This window comes from Ailuropoda melanoleuca, chromosome 1 (genome assembly GCF_002007445.2).
Source record: "Ailuropoda melanoleuca isolate Jingjing chromosome 1, ASM200744v2, whole genome shotgun sequence".
In the NCBI taxonomy this organism is placed as follows: domain Eukaryota; kingdom Metazoa; phylum Chordata; class Mammalia; order Carnivora; family Ursidae; genus Ailuropoda; species Ailuropoda melanoleuca.
In genome coordinates, this window is record NC_048218.1 from 22845496 (window position 1) to 22864438 (window position 18943).

The window sequence follows — 18943 nt, forward strand, 5'->3', positions numbered from 1 at the left end:
AAATTATCTTTTCTTTCATGCACAAATCCAGAAAGAGGTTCCCACAAATTTGCAAAATTTGACCAGTTTTTTAACTAATTACTCTCCAGATGAATAAAGTCAGAAAACTTCTGGGTGATAACTGAAGTACAGAAAACTAGGATTATATATGCAACATCCCTATAGCTATTTCTGATTTCTGAATCTGGATCCAATCAGGAAAATACAGTACTCTCAGGAAACCCACTTTATCTGTAAACTTGTAAAATTGCATTGGGTAAATTCTTATTCCAAGGAAACTAAGACAGTTTATACACTGGCTAAGCCAAGAGCACTGCTTGGGGAATTTAGCTGTTTTGCTCAAACTATCACTGGCCATCTGTTATTGAAGACAGGTCTTTAGAAGCTGAATTATCTAGGCAGACTAAGGCTGTTGATAGAATAACTTGGCTAAATACTCAGTTTTCCATGTCAATTTTTTAGATACATACTGTGTATAAGGAATGAAGAACAGGTTTTATTATTTCTGAGTGTTGATACTGCATGTCTGAAAATTTATTCAGTCACAGAAGAATATCTATGTTTTAAATCCGTGTGTGTGTGTGTGTGTGTGTGTGTGTGTGTGTGTGAAGATTTTGCTGTGACGGTTGAAGTGTTTCTTTTTAATAATATTCACGACATATTTGTTCAGTTTTGAATAGTTTGAAAACACCAACTGAAAAAATATTTAGCATGTTATTTAAGAAAATAAACATTTGGCACAATCTGCCGTGAATTTTGGTTCAGGTTCAAAGGATAAATGCCTCAAAATTAAGCGTTTTGGAATAGATGTAAATTCTTACTATCTAATTTACTTTGTGAAGATCTAAAACTTCTAGCTCTTTTCTTTGTGTTGAAAAAGAGTCTTTGAAAAAAATTCTCACAATAAGAGCTATGTTAATGGTGAATATAAGATTAGGTTAACAACTTTGTTTTGTGAAAATTGAAAGCAGAAATAAATTCACAGGTTATCGAAACTAAATTTTCAAATTATTGTATTATCTTCACGAATAAATCTTTGATGAATTGTTAATTATAATGATATAAAACACTTATTTTTAACCCTTAACATGTACCAAGAAAGGAATTTAAAAGTTTCATTTACATAATTTTCTTATGAAAACTATTGTTATTATTTTTATTATATATAAGTCAGAAAAGATACTTATTTTACTGATTTTCCTACTTCTAACATGATAGAGTGAGCATACATGGGGACACTGGGCCACCAAATGTTCCATATAAATGGCTATCTTGCTTTGTTTTTCTGATTATATGCCAAGCATCTATCAGAGTGCTAAGGAAAATAACATTTCTGAATAAATTAATCTGAATGAATGAGTGAAAAGAACAAAAACAGAAGCATTTCAGATATGACATTTTAATTATACTTAAAAATAATATGTCATTTTATTTGATGAAATGATTGTGTGCAATTATAAAGAAGCCATTGCCCACCTACAGCAGGATTTTCCATATAAAGGGACTGTCTTCCCACATTTACCAGGACGCAATGGTAAGGGGAATAAATAGGAATATGAAGGTGGATGATGACATTTCATGACAAATGAGCCTGATGGTCTCATTTGTTATCATATCCAGTCATGGAAAACGTGCCAATTCTTGCTCCTCGATAAAATTTTATTTTCTCCCACAATTAGGATAATGGACTTTATGTGGAATTTTGTAAAATGATTCACTTAACCAGTAAAGTTGATAGTAATTTGAGTCAATATGCCAATGGAAAAAAGACACAGGTGCTTTGATCTTTATATTCCTTGGAAAATATCTAAGGATTCTAATGTCATTTAAAAAGCTTTAAAGGGCATTTTTTAATATGCAAAAACATTTTCAGTATTAAGACCTCATATTTTTATGTAAGTTTAAGCTAGAATGATAAATTTACAAAAGTTGAGGTGTTGTTTGATCAAAAGGGTTTTTAAAATTTAGTGGATGTAGTTCAAATATCTTTTTTTTTTTAATATGGAACACTTCATGAATGCGATGACATCCTTGTGTAAGGACTATGCTTATCTTCTCTGTATTGTTCAGAATTTTAGCTTAAGTGCTGCCAAAGGGAGCACTCCCTCTTCCTTTCATGACAATACATCCTTTTGTTTCTTTGGGATTTAAGCTGATGGTGTCTGTTCAAAAAAATAATATGGAAGGAAGCCTAATGAACTTATGGAAAATGTTGATCTCGGACAGGTGAAAGAATGAAATGATGTGAAGTACTTGTTATAAATGCTTATGATAAATCAGTCTGCCAGATTTAATAATAGGCTTTATCCCTTTAAATTAAAGCTATTATGTGCAGATTCAAGTACGTTTAAAGATTAAATGTTACATGGATAGATAGAAAAATGATACTATCATCACATTCCATTCTCAATGGTATTTTGTATTATTTCAAAAGGTAAAAGTTTGTATTTTTATCTATAAAATATTTTTTGGGTTTAAAACAGTGAATTTATGGCAAAACATGTCAAATTAACCTTTAAAATATGGGAAATACTTTATGCATAAGGATGTCAAGTGTTCTGTCCAATTTTATTAGTTAAAAAAACCTTAATTTGTTGTGCTAAAACACTGATGGGCTATTTGAGTTTATCTTGAAAAAAATGAACACATATAGGTGACACACATTAAGATAGTTGCATATTGAAAAACAAGGAAAAATAGTCCAACTTTGATTCCAAATTAGCAGCAAATAGGACAAATTAACTTTATTTAAGGTGATATAGACAGATTATTATTATGATTTCTAATGAAATTACAGCATACATTTATAGGGATTATTCAAAAACAACTAAACAGAGAAAAGCATTTCAAACATAATATAGGGATATTTTATTTATTTGAGAGACAGAGAGCATGAGCAGGGAACAGGGTGGAGGTGGAGGTGGAAGGAGAGGGAGAGGCCGACTCTCTACTGAGCAGGGAGCCCCATGCAGGGCTGAATCCCAGGACCCTGGGATCATGACCTGAGCCAAAGGCAGATGCTTAACCGTCTGAGCCACCCAGGCGCCCCTATAGGGGTATTTTAAAGGGCCATATTTCTGAAAATTCCCTAAATATTAATGCAGTTTCTCCAGATGTCTACAGCTTCAAATTGGAACTACTAACATAAGAAACTAAAGTCTTATTTTATGCAATTGGCTTTCGTATTAAAACTATAACTACCATTGAGGAGATTTGCCTTTATACTTGATTAAAAACAGCAACAAAAGTATACTGCCCTAGGAAGTAAAACACAAGAGTCAATTAATATATGGGGACTCACCCAACCTCAAGATTATTGGTGAAGCCTACAGTAAGATTCACCCCACTGACTCTCTATTACCCTATTTTTGTCATGACACTCTAGCCTTTAATAAGATATTAGGTATTCTTACTCTCAAGTCAAACACAATTTACTTGATAAAGACATGTAGACGTCCGTGTCCATGCGCACATGTCTGTCCATGTTGACTGATCCTTTCATAATGTCCTATTTTACGTGTTGATGGCAAGGTGTTGTTATAAGCTGAGCCTCAAACTCAGTGAGAGCACAGGGCACAGGTAATGATAATGACGTTTGTCAGCTAGTTATTGTGGGGAATTTCCTGTGGGTCATTGCATGATGGGTCAGAGAGAAGGCAGCAGACAGTCCTTCATTTTAGGTGTGAGCCACAAATTTATAAAATGAGTATAATCTTTATTTTTTTTAAAAAAAGGAAACTGAAGTTCAGGAAGATTAAGCCATTCATCTAGAGTTCTAATGTAATATCAGAAACGGGATTTTAACTTTTAACATCCGATGCTATCAAAACTAACCAAATATTCTGAGAAGTTTAAAAACAAACAAAATCTCCCTTCATGTGGGCATTGTTTCTCTATCCTAGACATGGTTTCCATTTTTTCTTGACAGGTGTCAACCAACAGGTTTTATCCCTGGTATTTGTTATTAATTTAATCTCTTCCTCCATCCACTGTTCAAAATTTTAAACTATACTAATTAGCAACAGCTTAAAACACAACATCATTTGGACTTGTAGAAAGGGAAGGGGATCATAGTTTGACAAGCAACAATTAAAGGAAAACTATCTGGAAGAGACAAAAGTGCTGAGGAAATGATCCAGCAAATGTGTCTCAATAATTTATAAGCATAAATACCCAGGAGATAGAAAGACAAATATAAATACTCTAAAATTACTTCAGGTATCCATTCTCCGGTTCTCTTAGACTCTGCCTTATATTTTCATAAAGAAAATACATAAATATACAGTAAGATATAAACTTTAGTATCTCTGCTAAAAAGAAATATGTTAATTAAGAAAAAATATAACAGAGTCATTTTAGAAAACATTTATTTGATGGCAGTAACTTCGGAATTTTAGCAGGCTTATTGAGAGCTTCTTCACTTGCCACTTAACTCTACAGAGTGATGGTACAGCAAGTATCTGGAGGCTTGCCACTTGAAAGAGGAAAGGTGGCAAACCTATAAATTACTTTTAATTATCAAAAATAGAATGCATAAAGTGACTTTCACACTCTTGAGTATAAAACACATCAAAAATTACCATTAGACATCCTCTTGCAGCTATAATTCACTCACTTGATTTTACAGAGTTCTCAATGTGCCTGATTTCCTCGGTCTACCTGTTTCTCTCTCCCTGTCACCCATTATCCCTATTATTCCTCTCCCATTGACTCTTCAATTGGCACATTTCCATATTCCCCATTATGCTTACAAATAATCTCATTAGAAGAGTACAGCTCACCAAAGAGCACTTGTTACATCAAGGGTGGAACTGACATTAGACTCACTTCTCCATGGGCAGTATTCAAGTGTTTTACTGGAAATAGACCCTCACATCTGGGTTGCTGCTCAGTGGTTAAGTACATAGCCACATTATTGAGATCGATTATTGCCTGCCTGAGCTAGAAAACAGTTTACAACATGATGAGAGGATGAAAAGAATAGTGCTCAGGGAAGCGATCATTGACTGAGATATCAAGTACCTCTTGTGTCAAAGTGCTAACAACGTATAATCTAACACCAATACTGTTTCAAGATCATATGCGGATAACCTAGCGGTATTTACTCAGCAGAATATCAGACATGTGCAATCCTTGTGACTGTAGTTGGCAGCATAGCCAAGAAAGCAAAGACGACAAATACTTCATGATTAAATTCCCGTTTCCCATTCTTGATTCTGTTTACTATTTCATTTTGATCCATTTTCCCCCTCACACGCTTTAATATCAGAGGAAATTGGATATACTTGTAAAATGATGATTTTAGTTTGAAATGAAAAACACACCCACCAAAAATCTTGGTTGAACAACAGCTAACTATCAAAGAAAAGGACACACACACCTCCTCACTCAAGCACCGCCTGCCAAGAGAACTAGGGCTTCCTGCCTGCTTAGATAACAGGCTGGCACATCACCCGCATGCACTTTGAAGAGTGGGTGGTAGTGAAGGGAAAGCAGCAGGGGTGGGGGGGGAGGGGATTCTGCATGGAGGATTCTTGATAGGAGAACTGTACAAAAGGGTTCAGAGATCAGTTGTCAACCCAACATAGGACCCAGTTAGTGGCAGAGGATATGCCTTCATAGGACGAAGAGAGTGGCAGAAGGTAGAATGCAAGTTCTGGCAAACTAATTTAATTTTTGTCTGCATTGTACATTTGTAAAATTACATAAAAGTAAATTTTATGCACAGATGCCTGCTGCCTAATACTGAATTTGGTTTCCTTGCTCAAGAACGGAATTTACCTCTTGATTAAACCCTTACTTTTAAAGTCAAGCAACCCTGTTCATAGGCTGAAAGTCACTTGAGCTTTAAAATACAATGATTTTCCTTCCCAGGAAGAAAAGGTGACATAGCAGTGGAACTATTCCAGCACTTAAATACGCTACAAAAGCCAACATACTAGACCAATTCTAGCAATCCCGTTCTCAATCACTTAAGTGGAGACATAAATTATTCTTTTTCACACATATCTGCTTATCTTAAAGGAGTCTGGGAATTATATCACTACCTTCAGCAATATTTAAGATTAGTCCTATGTCTCCTCAATCAGGGAATGCTAACTCACAGGCAACCTCTTTGCAATAAATCAAAGTCTGATAATTAGCAAATGATTTTCAAGGGAAAATCTGTAATGTATAATTCTAAGAAGTATTTATTTGTAAATACTTTATTTATTTATTGTAAAAAATAATATGAAGGTGAATCAGCAACTGAATGTAAGGAAGTCTTAAAAGAAGATTAAGTTCTTTAGTTTCTGTGATCCATGAATAATTTTTAAATTAAAGATTTAAATAATATATAAGGCATTAAAATTAAACTCATATACTACATCTAAATAGCATTAAACCTACAAAAACTTAACAGCATACAGCCCAATAATATCCAACATGAGAAAATAAATTAATGATTTTTTGGTGAGAATGATGCTTTCCTGTCTGTATCCAAAATGTTCTAATTTTTAATAAGGGGTATTTTTTAAAAGATTTTATTTATTTATTAAGAGAGAGAGAGCATGAGCAGGAGGAGGGGCAGGCAGAGGGAGAAGCAAGCTCCCTGCTGGCAGGGAGCCTGATGTAGGGCTGGATCCCAGAACCCCGGAATCGTGACCCCAACCGAAGGCAGATACTCTGAGCTACCCAGGCACACCAAATTAGGGATATTTTTTATAAGACCAATGGAGCTTCTAGTATATTAATTAACAATACTGACGGTAGTACGACTGGGTAGCGGTGTTTACCATTCCTTTCAAATATTGTCAGGATTTTCTCTAATGATTACTTAGGAAACTACAATAATTCTGAGCACATTTCTGTTCCACAAGATGACTTGCTAATTTTCTCCTCTGAGAAAGCTCAGAATATGACAGGGAATTTCAGGTATAATTAAAACAAATATTAGTGCAAATCTTAATGCACATAAGCATTCATTGTGACCAATACCCTTCACTATTTGGATTTTTTTAAAAAAAGATTTATTTATTTGCCACAGAGAGAGAGAGAAAGTGAGAGAGCGCACAAGCTGGGGCCATAGTAGGAGAGGAGAAGCAGACTCCCCGCTGAGCAGGGAGCCCAACGTGGGCTCAATCCCAGGACCCTGGGATCATGACCTGAGCCAAAGGCAGATGCTTAACCTACTGAGCCAGTGCCCCCCAAATTCTAATTTAAAACAACCCCGAAAACAGAATTGTGAAACAGAGAGTTTGCTTTTTTCACTTTTAAATCATTGCTTCTATTTTAAAATTCATATTAACAAAATAAAGAAGTTTGGTTGCTTCCAAGTCAAATACTGCAGTTATTTTATCCAAATTATATATTGTAAATAAAATTAGATTTTTATTGACACTAAGTTAATAGTCTCACCACGTATTAGAATCAGGAGTATGGTCGGTCCCAGGATTGGTGGTAACCCGTCATGAGCACAGCTAGGAAGCACGAGCGGAAGCATGTGCTACTGTGGTTTGCATACCGCCCAACCGCACCTAGTCCCGTGGCTATTAAAACCGGAAATGCAGCCCGTGCCCTGGCCTGGCTGAAGCTGTGATTTTTCTCTTTAAATATAGGTGTCTTTGCCTCTCCAGGCCAAGAGTCTCTGGCTACCCGAGGAGCAGGGGTGAAACTTTTGTATCACAGGTAGCATACAAGCTCACAGCAGCCCTGAAGGAGGGTGATATTGGAACAAAATTTTATTGTGTAATCATGAGATACACCATGATTTCAACATGGAAGGACCATTAACCAAAGCGGTTAATAACAAATACATTTGTGTGTGTATGTCTAAGTGTGTGTGTGTGTATTTAACATACTTTTACATAGATATATTGTGTGATTTCTTACTAGAATATAATTTCCTTGAGTTCAGGGAATATATCTGATTTATAATAGTAGCCTTTACAAGTCTGAGCTCAGATTTGAAAAAACAAATGTTTCCGTAAACAAACATATTTAAGAATATGCATAACATATATTTCTCAAAATACTCTCATATACCCATGATTTTTTTTTTTTTAAGATTTTATTTATTCATTTGACAGAGAGAGACAGCAAGAGAGGGAACACAAGCAGGGGCAGAGGGAGAGGGAGAAGCAGGCTTCCCACTGAGCAGGGAGCCTGATGTGGGGCTCAATCCCAGGCCCCTGGGATCATGACCTGAACCGAAGGCAGACGCTTAACGACTGACCCACCCAGGCGCCCCATTATACTCATGATTTTTAATCTGTATAACAAATTCCAAATCCTTAGAATGATAGCATTTTTTAAATCTCATTTGTATCTTGTTTGACATCTATGTAATATATACATGTACAGTGATGGATTGTAACTTTTGAGTTTTTAGCTGTGACACTAGGTATCAATGTATCAGCTTTGTTATGCTTAAATGGTACAAACTATCTTAGAAAGGGAGAAGCATTCAATATATAGTTAGAATAAGAACTCAGTCTAAAAAGAACCAATTATATCCCATTTCTTAAAAGATATTTGATTTTTCAGATTATAATAGCCAACAGTGATTGCATATTGCAAATAAAAATAACATAATTTAACCTTATCATCCCTATCCCAATTCCCTCTTCCTTAGTATCTTGGCTTCAGTTTGTTTCAGGTTTTCTCTATGGATTAGAAGAATGAATGGGTCATGATTAGTAGTGGGAGAGTGGGTGAGAGGCAGGTTGAAAGTAGAAAAAGAATCCTGTAAAGGATTTTTTAAATTGTTAACCTTCAAAGTAACATTTTACAGTGATATATTTTTTAATATTGTTTATGTTACCAAGTTATTATTTTTTGAGCTCAAACATGAGCTGATGAGACATTTCCTATGATTAATTTCTACTTGTAAAAACTCTAGGTTAAAAGACATAAGTTTGTTTGCAGTCTTGGCACATAGAGCTATTTTACTTGGGGGCGGGTAGGTCAGGAATATTTAGTTTGAGAGAAATAGTAAACTGACCCATCCAAGTGCCACTCTCATTTCACCCATGCAGAGTTTCATCCTCTAACATCAGTACGTAGATGCTACTTCATTTGTGACAATTCTTTGATTTTTTGCATAATTAGCATTCCACAGAACCTCACAGGGAGGAGCTATTCTGTTATTGTGATGTAAGCTGTTTACTTAATATAATTATTTTTTACATGTGAAGAATATATTCTAGTCCTATTTTCTGAGAATAGGTTTTCATTTCTAATGAATATACTTAAGGAATTTATCAATATTATAACATTATAACAAACTAATACATTAATAGCCATATCTTATTTATACTCCTTGCAGGAACTCTACTTATGTGTGGTATTTAATTTTTTTGTATTTTAATATCTAATGAAAGAGCCTATATTTATTTTATGGCAAATTGTTATAACTTAATAATCTTTGAAATGATAATTTTGCATTTTCATAAAACAAAATGGGACATTTCATTGTTTTCCTGTGCTCTGTATCAACTTATGTAAGAGGTAGGCATAGCTTCCAAGTTAGAAAGAGTGAGACATGAAAATGTAGGTCTTGTATCTTCACATGGATTCTTTGATAATTTTTTCTGTTTTATTCATAGTTATTAGTTATTCAGATATTGAGTCAACTTTGCATAAATATGTCCCAGGAGATGGTCTACTTAATTGACCTTTAAGAGATCTCAACAGAAATTGCAGGGCCTGTGTCAACTGTTTATTCCTTTTTAAAATCTGCTTCTATTACACATACCTTCTTGTTCTCTTCACTCTGGTCATTTAAAATGTTCATCACAGATTTTCTAGATAACATTTTCACATTGCCTTTTCTCACAGGGTGAAAAAAATTGTTAACATTTTCATCTATGTATTTTTTTCAGCTGAGAAATAATCATTAAGAGGTTGCTTGAAAATTACTTTTAATATGTTTATCCAATTACATTTCTCATATAATTTATGACTCATGAGTTCAGTCTTCTATAATCCATGTTTACTACATTCATACTCTATTTTTAAGTCTTTAAACTTTGTCCTGCATTATGGGATATTTTTCCCTTATAGAGATAGACTTACATATCACTGTTTCAGTTTACTCATTTGCATTCTTCTCTTTACTGGAAAATTAGTATTTAGTTAGTATTGTTTTCGTCTTTCCTTAAATTTTAATTTTAACAATCATTTCATTTTCTTCTCATCCTTGCCTTTTCATTTTAGCAGGCTCCCTGTGCATATTTTCAGTTACTTTACAGGTATTAATATCTTTAAAATGATTATCTATGATTCCACAGAGTTTAAAAAAAAATTCTCTATGAATGTGGTAAATAATTTCCAAGTATCTTCTCCTCTTGTAAAACTAACCTCTAAGCTTCAATGCTTTCAAAATCTAAAATATTATTCAGAGAATATTTACTTCCTTTTTAATTAAGAAAATTGAAACATGGAGAACTATTACCAAAGGTTCAAAGTAGGTAGAAATAATAAAAATAAAAATAGAAAGAAAAGAAAAAAAAGGAAGGAAAGAAGGAAGAGATTGAAGAAAAACATTAATAATCTAAGCATGGAAAAAGAAAACTTAAGAGGAACATATGTGGCTGTGAAGTATTTAAATAATTAGAAATATCTGTTATATTCTACTTGCTGTCACGAATGATTATTACTGAATTATTAATAGTATATGTTAATAAATATGTATTAATATTATGTATTGATAAATACACATAAAATTAATAAAACTCCCTCAGTTTACAAATGTCTTAGCAATCTACAAGAACAAAGCATTTCTATCAATAACCTAGCTTCCAGCAGGAAATGTAGATACAATTAAATGTCCTTATAGCCTGCAGCCCATTGACACACTTGAAGCAGGCAGAATATAATATTTCTCCAGAAAGCTCCCAACTGTCTTCATGTTAGTGCCTTGCTAGAGGGAAAAACAACCTTAACTGGCCTGCAGCCCATTGACACACTTGAAGCAGGCAGAATATAATATTTCTCCAGAAAGCTCCCAACTGTCTTCATGTTAGTGCCTTGCTAGAGGGAAAAACAACCTTAACTGGACAATGGCAAGGCCTCTGATAACCTGTGAGTCTTATTTAACACATGAAAATCCTTTTGAAATCTCCCCACAACCCCACAGTATATAATCAGCCACTCCTCACAACCCCTATACAGCAGCTCTTTCTGCCCAAGGGACCTGTCCCCGTGTTTTAATAAAACTACCATTTTGCACCAAAGACATCTCAAGAATTCCTTCTTGGTCGTAGGCTCCTGACCACCCCAGTGAACTTCACCTATACTCCAAAACCCCATTACTAACCATCTTACATGTTTTTCTAGTAAAAAAAAAAAAAAAGAAAAGAAAAAAGAAAGAAAGAAAGAAAGAAAGAAAGAAAGAAAGAAAGAAAAAGAAAGAAAGAAATGCTAGCTAATTTTCATAAGAGTTGGACTGATTAGTATGATTACCCATACTAATTTTGACATTTGTAAGTGGAAAGGTGAGAAATCCTTTCCAACTAAGCACTTCAGAAAAACAGTAGGATCTAATGGGCTTGTTATTTAAAAAATAGTCACAGTGCAGTAATATGGACATTTTGGACCATGATATTTGTTTAAAAATATTCATCATTTTTCAAAGTTTGAGTCTGAGTCAAACATTAAAAATCATAAACATATAAAAATAATTCCTTTGTTCTAAATCTGACTTGATTACATAGAAATGCATTATCTTAAAATACATGATCCCCAACAATGACTGTCAATACATTTTTTTATTGACTTTTACATTCCTGAAACACACAAAAAATAATGGAATGGAATATTTACAGTTAATGAACACAAGAGCTTGGTATGTCATTTTAAAACTCATCCCATTATTCCAGTAATTAAAATTCCTTAAAAATGTCCTCAATATATTGTTCTTGGAAGTCAACAATTTATTTTTAATACTGGAAACTTGTTGCAATAAATTTATTTCAAAAAATGTTGCCAGATTATCTGATCATATTTTAATTTACACACCCACATTCTAAGCAATGTGTTATATTTTTTGCAATAATTAAATTCCTTCTTTTCCTAGTAAAGCAGTAAGTTATATTACACAAAGAACAACAGAAAAATACATAGTTGTGGAGGAATATTTCTATTGAAAATTTAACTGTCTGACAGGGGCCCAGAATTAGTTGTTGTTAGAAATGGGGAACCATTATAGAAAGGTAAACAAGGAAGTTTGCTAAGATGCTACCTTTTCCCTGGTGGTTCTGAACTTAAGTTATGCAAAGTGATACATGTCCTTTGGAATCCTAGCAAAGCAATCTCACAATAAGGAATAAATTTCATGTCCTTCTCTAAAGCTACTTGATTATGGGAATTTGAATTTCCATAGAGAAAATACATTTTCTCTTTCTTTTTTATACTCTTTGAAACTCCTAGATATACTGAAGTAGTCTCTGTAAAGAACAGAAAAGAAAAAAAAAACGCAGAAAGGCTAAAATGTACAGAAAATTATTGCAGAATTATATATACACATAATGCAGATATTTTAACAGCTTATCAGTTGAATAAATATAACCAGAAGAAATATTTTGCCTCTTATTCCTGTTGAATAGAAAGTTAATATTTATGTATTTTAGATGGTTTTTTTCCCTGTAAATCACAGGTTAGTAGTTGATGAGAGTAATTAGTGATTAGTAATTAAAGAACAATCTAAAAAGTATTCCTATTATTTGAACACTCCTGAGCAAGAAAATATGTATGGAAAATCAATTATATTATCAATACTGCTTATCCAAAGTTCATATATTATAATTTTGTAGATATATTGCTAACATGGAATTTCCTCAAATTGATAAAACCTCTCATATACCCTGCAAATCATCTTAGAAGTGGGCATGGTTCTAAAGAATTGAAAAAGAGGATGTGTGGGGTATAACAGAATCCCTGAATAGGGGAATATGAACTGGCCAAGGTGGTCATAAAGGCATTACTAGCTCATTTCAAGGTCTCAGTCAGTGTAATTTATTCATCCTTGTATTCACTGAGCTATTCATTCATATACTTACTCTTTCAACAAATATCCATGGTGGCTTTATGATATGATGTGCACTCCCTATAATCCAGGGAATAGATGATGAAGAATGTAGGCAAGATCCTGCTCTCTTTGGAGTTGATTCTTAGAGGGTTACAGACAGAAAACACCAAAGTAATAAGCATTAATCACACATAGTAATGTGATTTATTGTGAAAATGGAAATAAGTAAAAATAACAGTGTCTCATGGGATATGACTATTAGACAAGAAGGTTAAGACTTAACAGGTTGAGGAAATGGCACTTGAGCTGGGGTCTGAATGAAAGGAAACGCATGCAAGGATCTGATGGAAGAATGTCCCAGACAGAGGGGACTGCAAGTGCAATGAACTTAGTAGGAAGACTCCTGGGGTATCTGTGGAACACAAAGAAAATACTTATGACTGAGGTTATAGAGTATGTGGTTAGTGTAACAAATATTGGCAAGCAATTAGGAGAGAGATTTCAGCTGGAGAGTGGAAGTTTTCAAAAAATATCCAAAAGTTAACTTTAAGCCTGTATCGTTTGCCAAACACTGTTCCATGGGCTTGATCCATATTAAAGTATTTCTCAAAAACCCCTCTTGAGAGGTGCTGTTATTATTTCTGGATGAAAAAAAATGGAAGTTTTGGAAGATTAAGAAATTTCCCCCAAAACTGCACCTCCTGTAAAGGGCCAGGATATGAACTTCACAGTCTGAATCCAAATTGTACATGTATAACCACCCTGCTATTCTGCCTTCTTTTAAGTTTTACAAAGGTCACCTAAAGTATATATGAAGACGAGTTTATTATAGGGATATAGAAGTAGAAACACGGTGCTATGTGCTGAATGTTTGTGTCCTTTCCAAATTCTTAGGTGAAGCCCTAATCCCCAATGTGATGGCATTTGGAAGTGGGACCTTTGAGAGGTATATAGAGATATATCTAATTACCTTTGAGAGGTAACTGGAACAAGAGTATGGAGCCCTTATAAGTGAGATTGGTGCTCTCATTTAAAAAAGTCATGAGAGAGATGATCTCTCTCTTTCTCAGTCATATGAAGTTATAGGAGAAGGTAGCTGTCTACAAGAATGGAAGCCGACCCTCACCAGATACCTATCCGCTGGCACTTTAATCTTGGACTTTCCAGCCTCCAGAACTGTGAGAAATAAAAATGTGTTATTTAAGGGACCCAGTTGATGGTATTTTGTTATAGCAGCCTGAGCAGACTAAGACACAGGGATACTAGTCTGAGATGGTAGTTGCTTGTCTTGAAGTCATAGCATATTTTGGAAAAAATGATACTGCTAGGATTGCTAGACTGTTGCAACAATTTTGGTTTGTAAAATGAAGAAAGCATTCAAGGAAATCTCTTGTCTTTGGGGGTTAAGCAATCAAATAAGTGGTATTAACCCAGGAGCAGAAGACTGGGGCATGTTTGGATGCAGGATTGATTTTATTTCAGAAATGCTAAATTTCGGGCACATTTAAGCTACCTTAATGGAAATGTCAAGTCAGCAATGGACATAGGGACCTGATATCATCCGCATACTGATTGAGATTAAATTCATGGCAGTAGAAGGGATCACCTAGAAAGAGAAAAGACAAGGATTGAGTCTCAATCAAGAAATAGTTACACGTTAGTCAGAAAGAGAAGAACCAATGAAGTTGACAGAGAGGTTTAGGCATAGGAAGCAAACCAAAAGAGTATGATATTATTAAACACAAAGGAAGATACTGTTTAGGAAGAAGGAGTGGTCCCCTAAGAGGAAGTCTGACTGAAACTGGAATAAGATCCATATCAAGAAGCCATGATAAAGTTTAATTTGATTGACAAGAAACATTTTGTTCTACCAGAGAAGGTGAAAGACAACATAGAAAAACATATGTACAGAATGGGTAGTGGGAAGGCAAAGACACAAATTGTAAATGCCTATTATGATAAATGTCACTATAAACTTGGTGGCCAAAGGGAATTTGAAGCAATGCAAAACTGAGAAAATATTTTTTTTAAGAAAAATACCAAAGTATGTTGGACAGAATAAATTCCCAGAGGATAAGAGATAGGACACATGCTGGAAAGAAGTCCTTGAGTAACCAATTCTTAGAAATCAATTTTTAAAAGAATAACAGCCAGTAGTAGTAGACAGGGATAGGCATTATGTAGGAAAAATATGTTCACAAGGCTTACAATCTGAAGTGCTTAACCTTATACATAATTAAAACCAGGTAAATTTAATTTAAAAAACTTTACCTAAGTAGGAAAGTTCAAAAGATTGACAATAATGTTAGCATGGGTGAGAGGAAGTATATACAAACACACTGTGCAAGCTTAAATTAGTGAAGCTTCAGCGGATAGCAAATCATCAATATCTTTCTAAATTAAAACTGTAATACCTCTTTCTTTTTTTTTTTTAAATTATTTATTTAACACAGAGAGAGCACATGCAGGGGGAGTAGCCGGTAGAGGGAGAAGCAGGCTCCCCGCTGAGCAGGTAGACCAATGTGGGACGCAATACCTCTTTTTTCAGAAACTTCACTTTTAGAAAATTTAGCTTTGGAGAAGAATTCTTTTTTTTTTTATTTGACAGAGAGAAAGAGACAGCCAGCGAGAGAGGGAACAAAAGCAGGGGGAGTGGGAGAGGAAGAAGCAGGCTCCTAGAGGAGGAGCCTGATGTGGGGCTAGATACCAGAACTAGGATCACGCCCTGAGCCAAAGGCAGACGCTTAATGACTGTGCCACCCAGGAGCCCCAGGAGGAGAATTCTTATATTTATTTTTACTGCCTAAACTTTTTAAATATTAGGTTACAGTTATCTCTTTTTAAATTAAAAAATACCTGCAAAATATTAAAAATAGAACTATCACATGATCCAGCAATACAACTTCTGGATATTTACCCCCCCAAAATTGAAATCAGGACCTGGAAAAGATATCAGCACTCCAACATCATTGAAGCATTATTCACAGTAGCCGAGGACTGTGCAAACAAACTAAATGTTCATCAAGGATGAATGGATAAAGATAATATGGTACACACACACACACACACACGGGAATTATTCAAACTTATACAAGAAAATCCTGCAATACGTGACAGCATATATAAACCTTGGAAGCAAAACTAGTCAGTCAAAAAAGAACAAATACTGCATAATCCCATTTACATGCATTATCTAAAATAGCCACTCACAGAATCAGAGAGAGGATGGTGGTTTGGGGCTTGGAGAGCTGCGGGAAGTGGGAAATTGTTAATCAACAGACACAAAACTTCAAACATGCAAGATGAGTAAGTTCTAGTGATCTACTGTAAAACATTGTTATCTGTTACATTGTCCTGTATGGTACACTGAACATTTTGTTAAAAGGGTAGATCTCATGTTAACAGTTCTTACAACATACAATTAAATTTTTAAAATAGTTATAAAAATTCATTGCCCCTCTAGAAAAAAGGAATGAAGCAAAACAAATGCAGCACAACCATTTGAAAAGAAAGAGTGCCTGGTGTTAATTTTTTCTTGGTGACAGTCAGTTGGAGAATAAATAGATGAATGGATGGATGGTTGAATAGACAGAGACAAACACAGGCTTCTTATACATTTATGATCATGCTATTGTTAATATGCTTTATCTACTTTTTAATAAACTTTATATGGTAATAATTTCCCCATGTCATTCAAGTATTTATCAGAGGATAATATTTATGGTTAAATTATATTGCAGCCAACAGATGTACCATAAATTATTTCATGCCTTTGAGATGAAAAAATAAACTTTGCCAAATATCATTCCAGGTAGCTTATGAAAATCTAAAATTCCACTAGTTTCATAAAAATGACTGATTTACTGCAAACAATTCAAGTGGAGGGTTACCATTTTCAAGGGGCTCTAAATCTGGGAGACTGGGAATAAAAAGTAATATCACATTGTTGTCATAATTTGATTTTTAAAATAACTATATAGATTAAACATTTTCTCAGAAGATCATTAGCCATTTTTTTTCATTTGTTGACACTGGTTTTGGAATAACATTTTCCCATTTTCTTAATAACTTATTGCCTCTCCTTGTTTTTTACAGACCCAATATTTATTGATAGTTATTTGTTTTTATAATTTTTATAATAATGTACAATTATGAAAATGATTTATTTTATAACGTTTATATTTTATAGTAGTTTCATAAAATATAGTACTTTAAAAATATATTATATGATTATCAATTTTTTCAATTTAATTAATGCTTAGTCTAACCTTTAATATTCTGAAATCAGATAGTTGTTCGATTAATCTATCCATTCTTAGGCCATTGAGATTTCATAGCAAATTCTTTTGCCTAGATTATCTTGTTTTATTTTTTCTTTTTTTAAAAAACTGTATTATTATGATTTTATTGTTAAGGAATCCACTTCTATGACTGTCAGGAAGCCCAGATTTGGTTAACAGTGATGAGGTCTTGCAGTAACTTCACCCCCAATCTGGGCTTTCTTGTTATAATCACTGTCTGTCTCTACAGAAAACCCAAACTCATGAGGACTCAATTCTCGCTGTCCTAATCATGAAGATGCCAAGGCCAACTATGTTGGAGGGTTTTTCAGAGGAGAAGACTACTTTGTCTTCCAAGCAGACAAACTTTCTGCATTATGAGGCAGAGAGCAACCCCAAACCATGGTACAGGCTGGGAACTGCACAGGCCTCAGTGATCTTACTTGTTTTAAATATAGAAATTAGCAAGTAAACTTTCTTAGAGAAAAAAACTCCACAAGAACTTAATTTTCAAAGAGCAAGTAGCAAAGAAAAAAAGGCTCTTCCAAATATATATATATGAAGAAATACATAATATTTCACAAGTGGTGTGTCTTCCCTGAAAAGGTACATATTTGACAAAAAAATAATGAACTTAATAAAAAAAATTAAGGACAAAAAGATAATGATATAAGCGGGAATTAGAGATAATAGATGGGAGAGAGATTTGAGAGAGAGAGAGAGAGAACATGAAACTAGCTAGAGTCAAGTACAAGTTAACACTTTGCCATTTGAAATGTAAGAGCTGTGGTAAAGTGAAAATATTCCCAAGGGTCAATGAAATGAAATCAGAACACAAACTATTTGATGTAGTCACATAACATCTGGACATGCTCCAGTGAAAGTTTAAACACTTCTTCAAATTCTCATTTGTCTGGCAATATTGACTGGTTTCATTGCCATTTTAATAAGACGATTGGAGCTACTCTTTTCGGTGACCTTCCCTACAATGTGCATGAGGGATTATTGCATCTGAGCACTGACAGGGCATTTTAAATGAATTTGGACTTTGTCTTTTCTAAATATGTAAATATCCTATGATTTCTGACTGCTGTATGCACATTATTCTACAGTAAATGTGATTTTGAATTGAGTTCCTCTGCAATTAATCTAATGCAGTAACACTGACCATAAACTCACTGGCTTTTAGCGAGAGTCTAGCCCCTAATAAAAAAAGGAATCAAATATCATGCTGTCAGTCTAACATATTTCTCTAATGCCTTGAGTTCATGTAATTACTTAGAATATCCATGTCCTCTGGCATTTAATCTCACCTTAAAAAAAATTAATTCACTTCTACCTGTGCTTAACACTTGTAATTACCTTTAGACTAATAATACTATTATTATTATTTTACTATTACTATTAAGAACAACATAGAACAGACTATATCTTTATCATGATACACAAAACTCCTTATGATCCGCCTTCTGACTGCCCATCTTTATTGTTTATCATTCCCACCCATACTCCAGTCAAAATCTCTTCCTCAGCTGTACTGAGCAACTGAACATACTGCTTTCTATCTTTTCAGGCTAGAACAGGCTGCTACTGTCCTTTAGAAGCAAAATAGTGAAAACTGGAGAATATCACCAGTGATCAGAAATTGATAAAG

General features: G+C 34.1%; 1 non-coding gene and 1 pseudogene across 1 annotated transcript; both read right to left on the bottom strand.

The window, feature by feature from the left end:
- The window catches only part of LOC100464867, a 63630-nt pseudogene that overhangs the window by 8048 nt on the left and 36639 nt on the right, over window positions 1-18943 (bottom strand).
- On the bottom strand, window positions 1996-2102 carry LOC117795481. Its single transcript, XR_004619527.1, has one exon. It is a non-coding gene; the product is annotated as a U6 spliceosomal RNA (small nuclear RNA).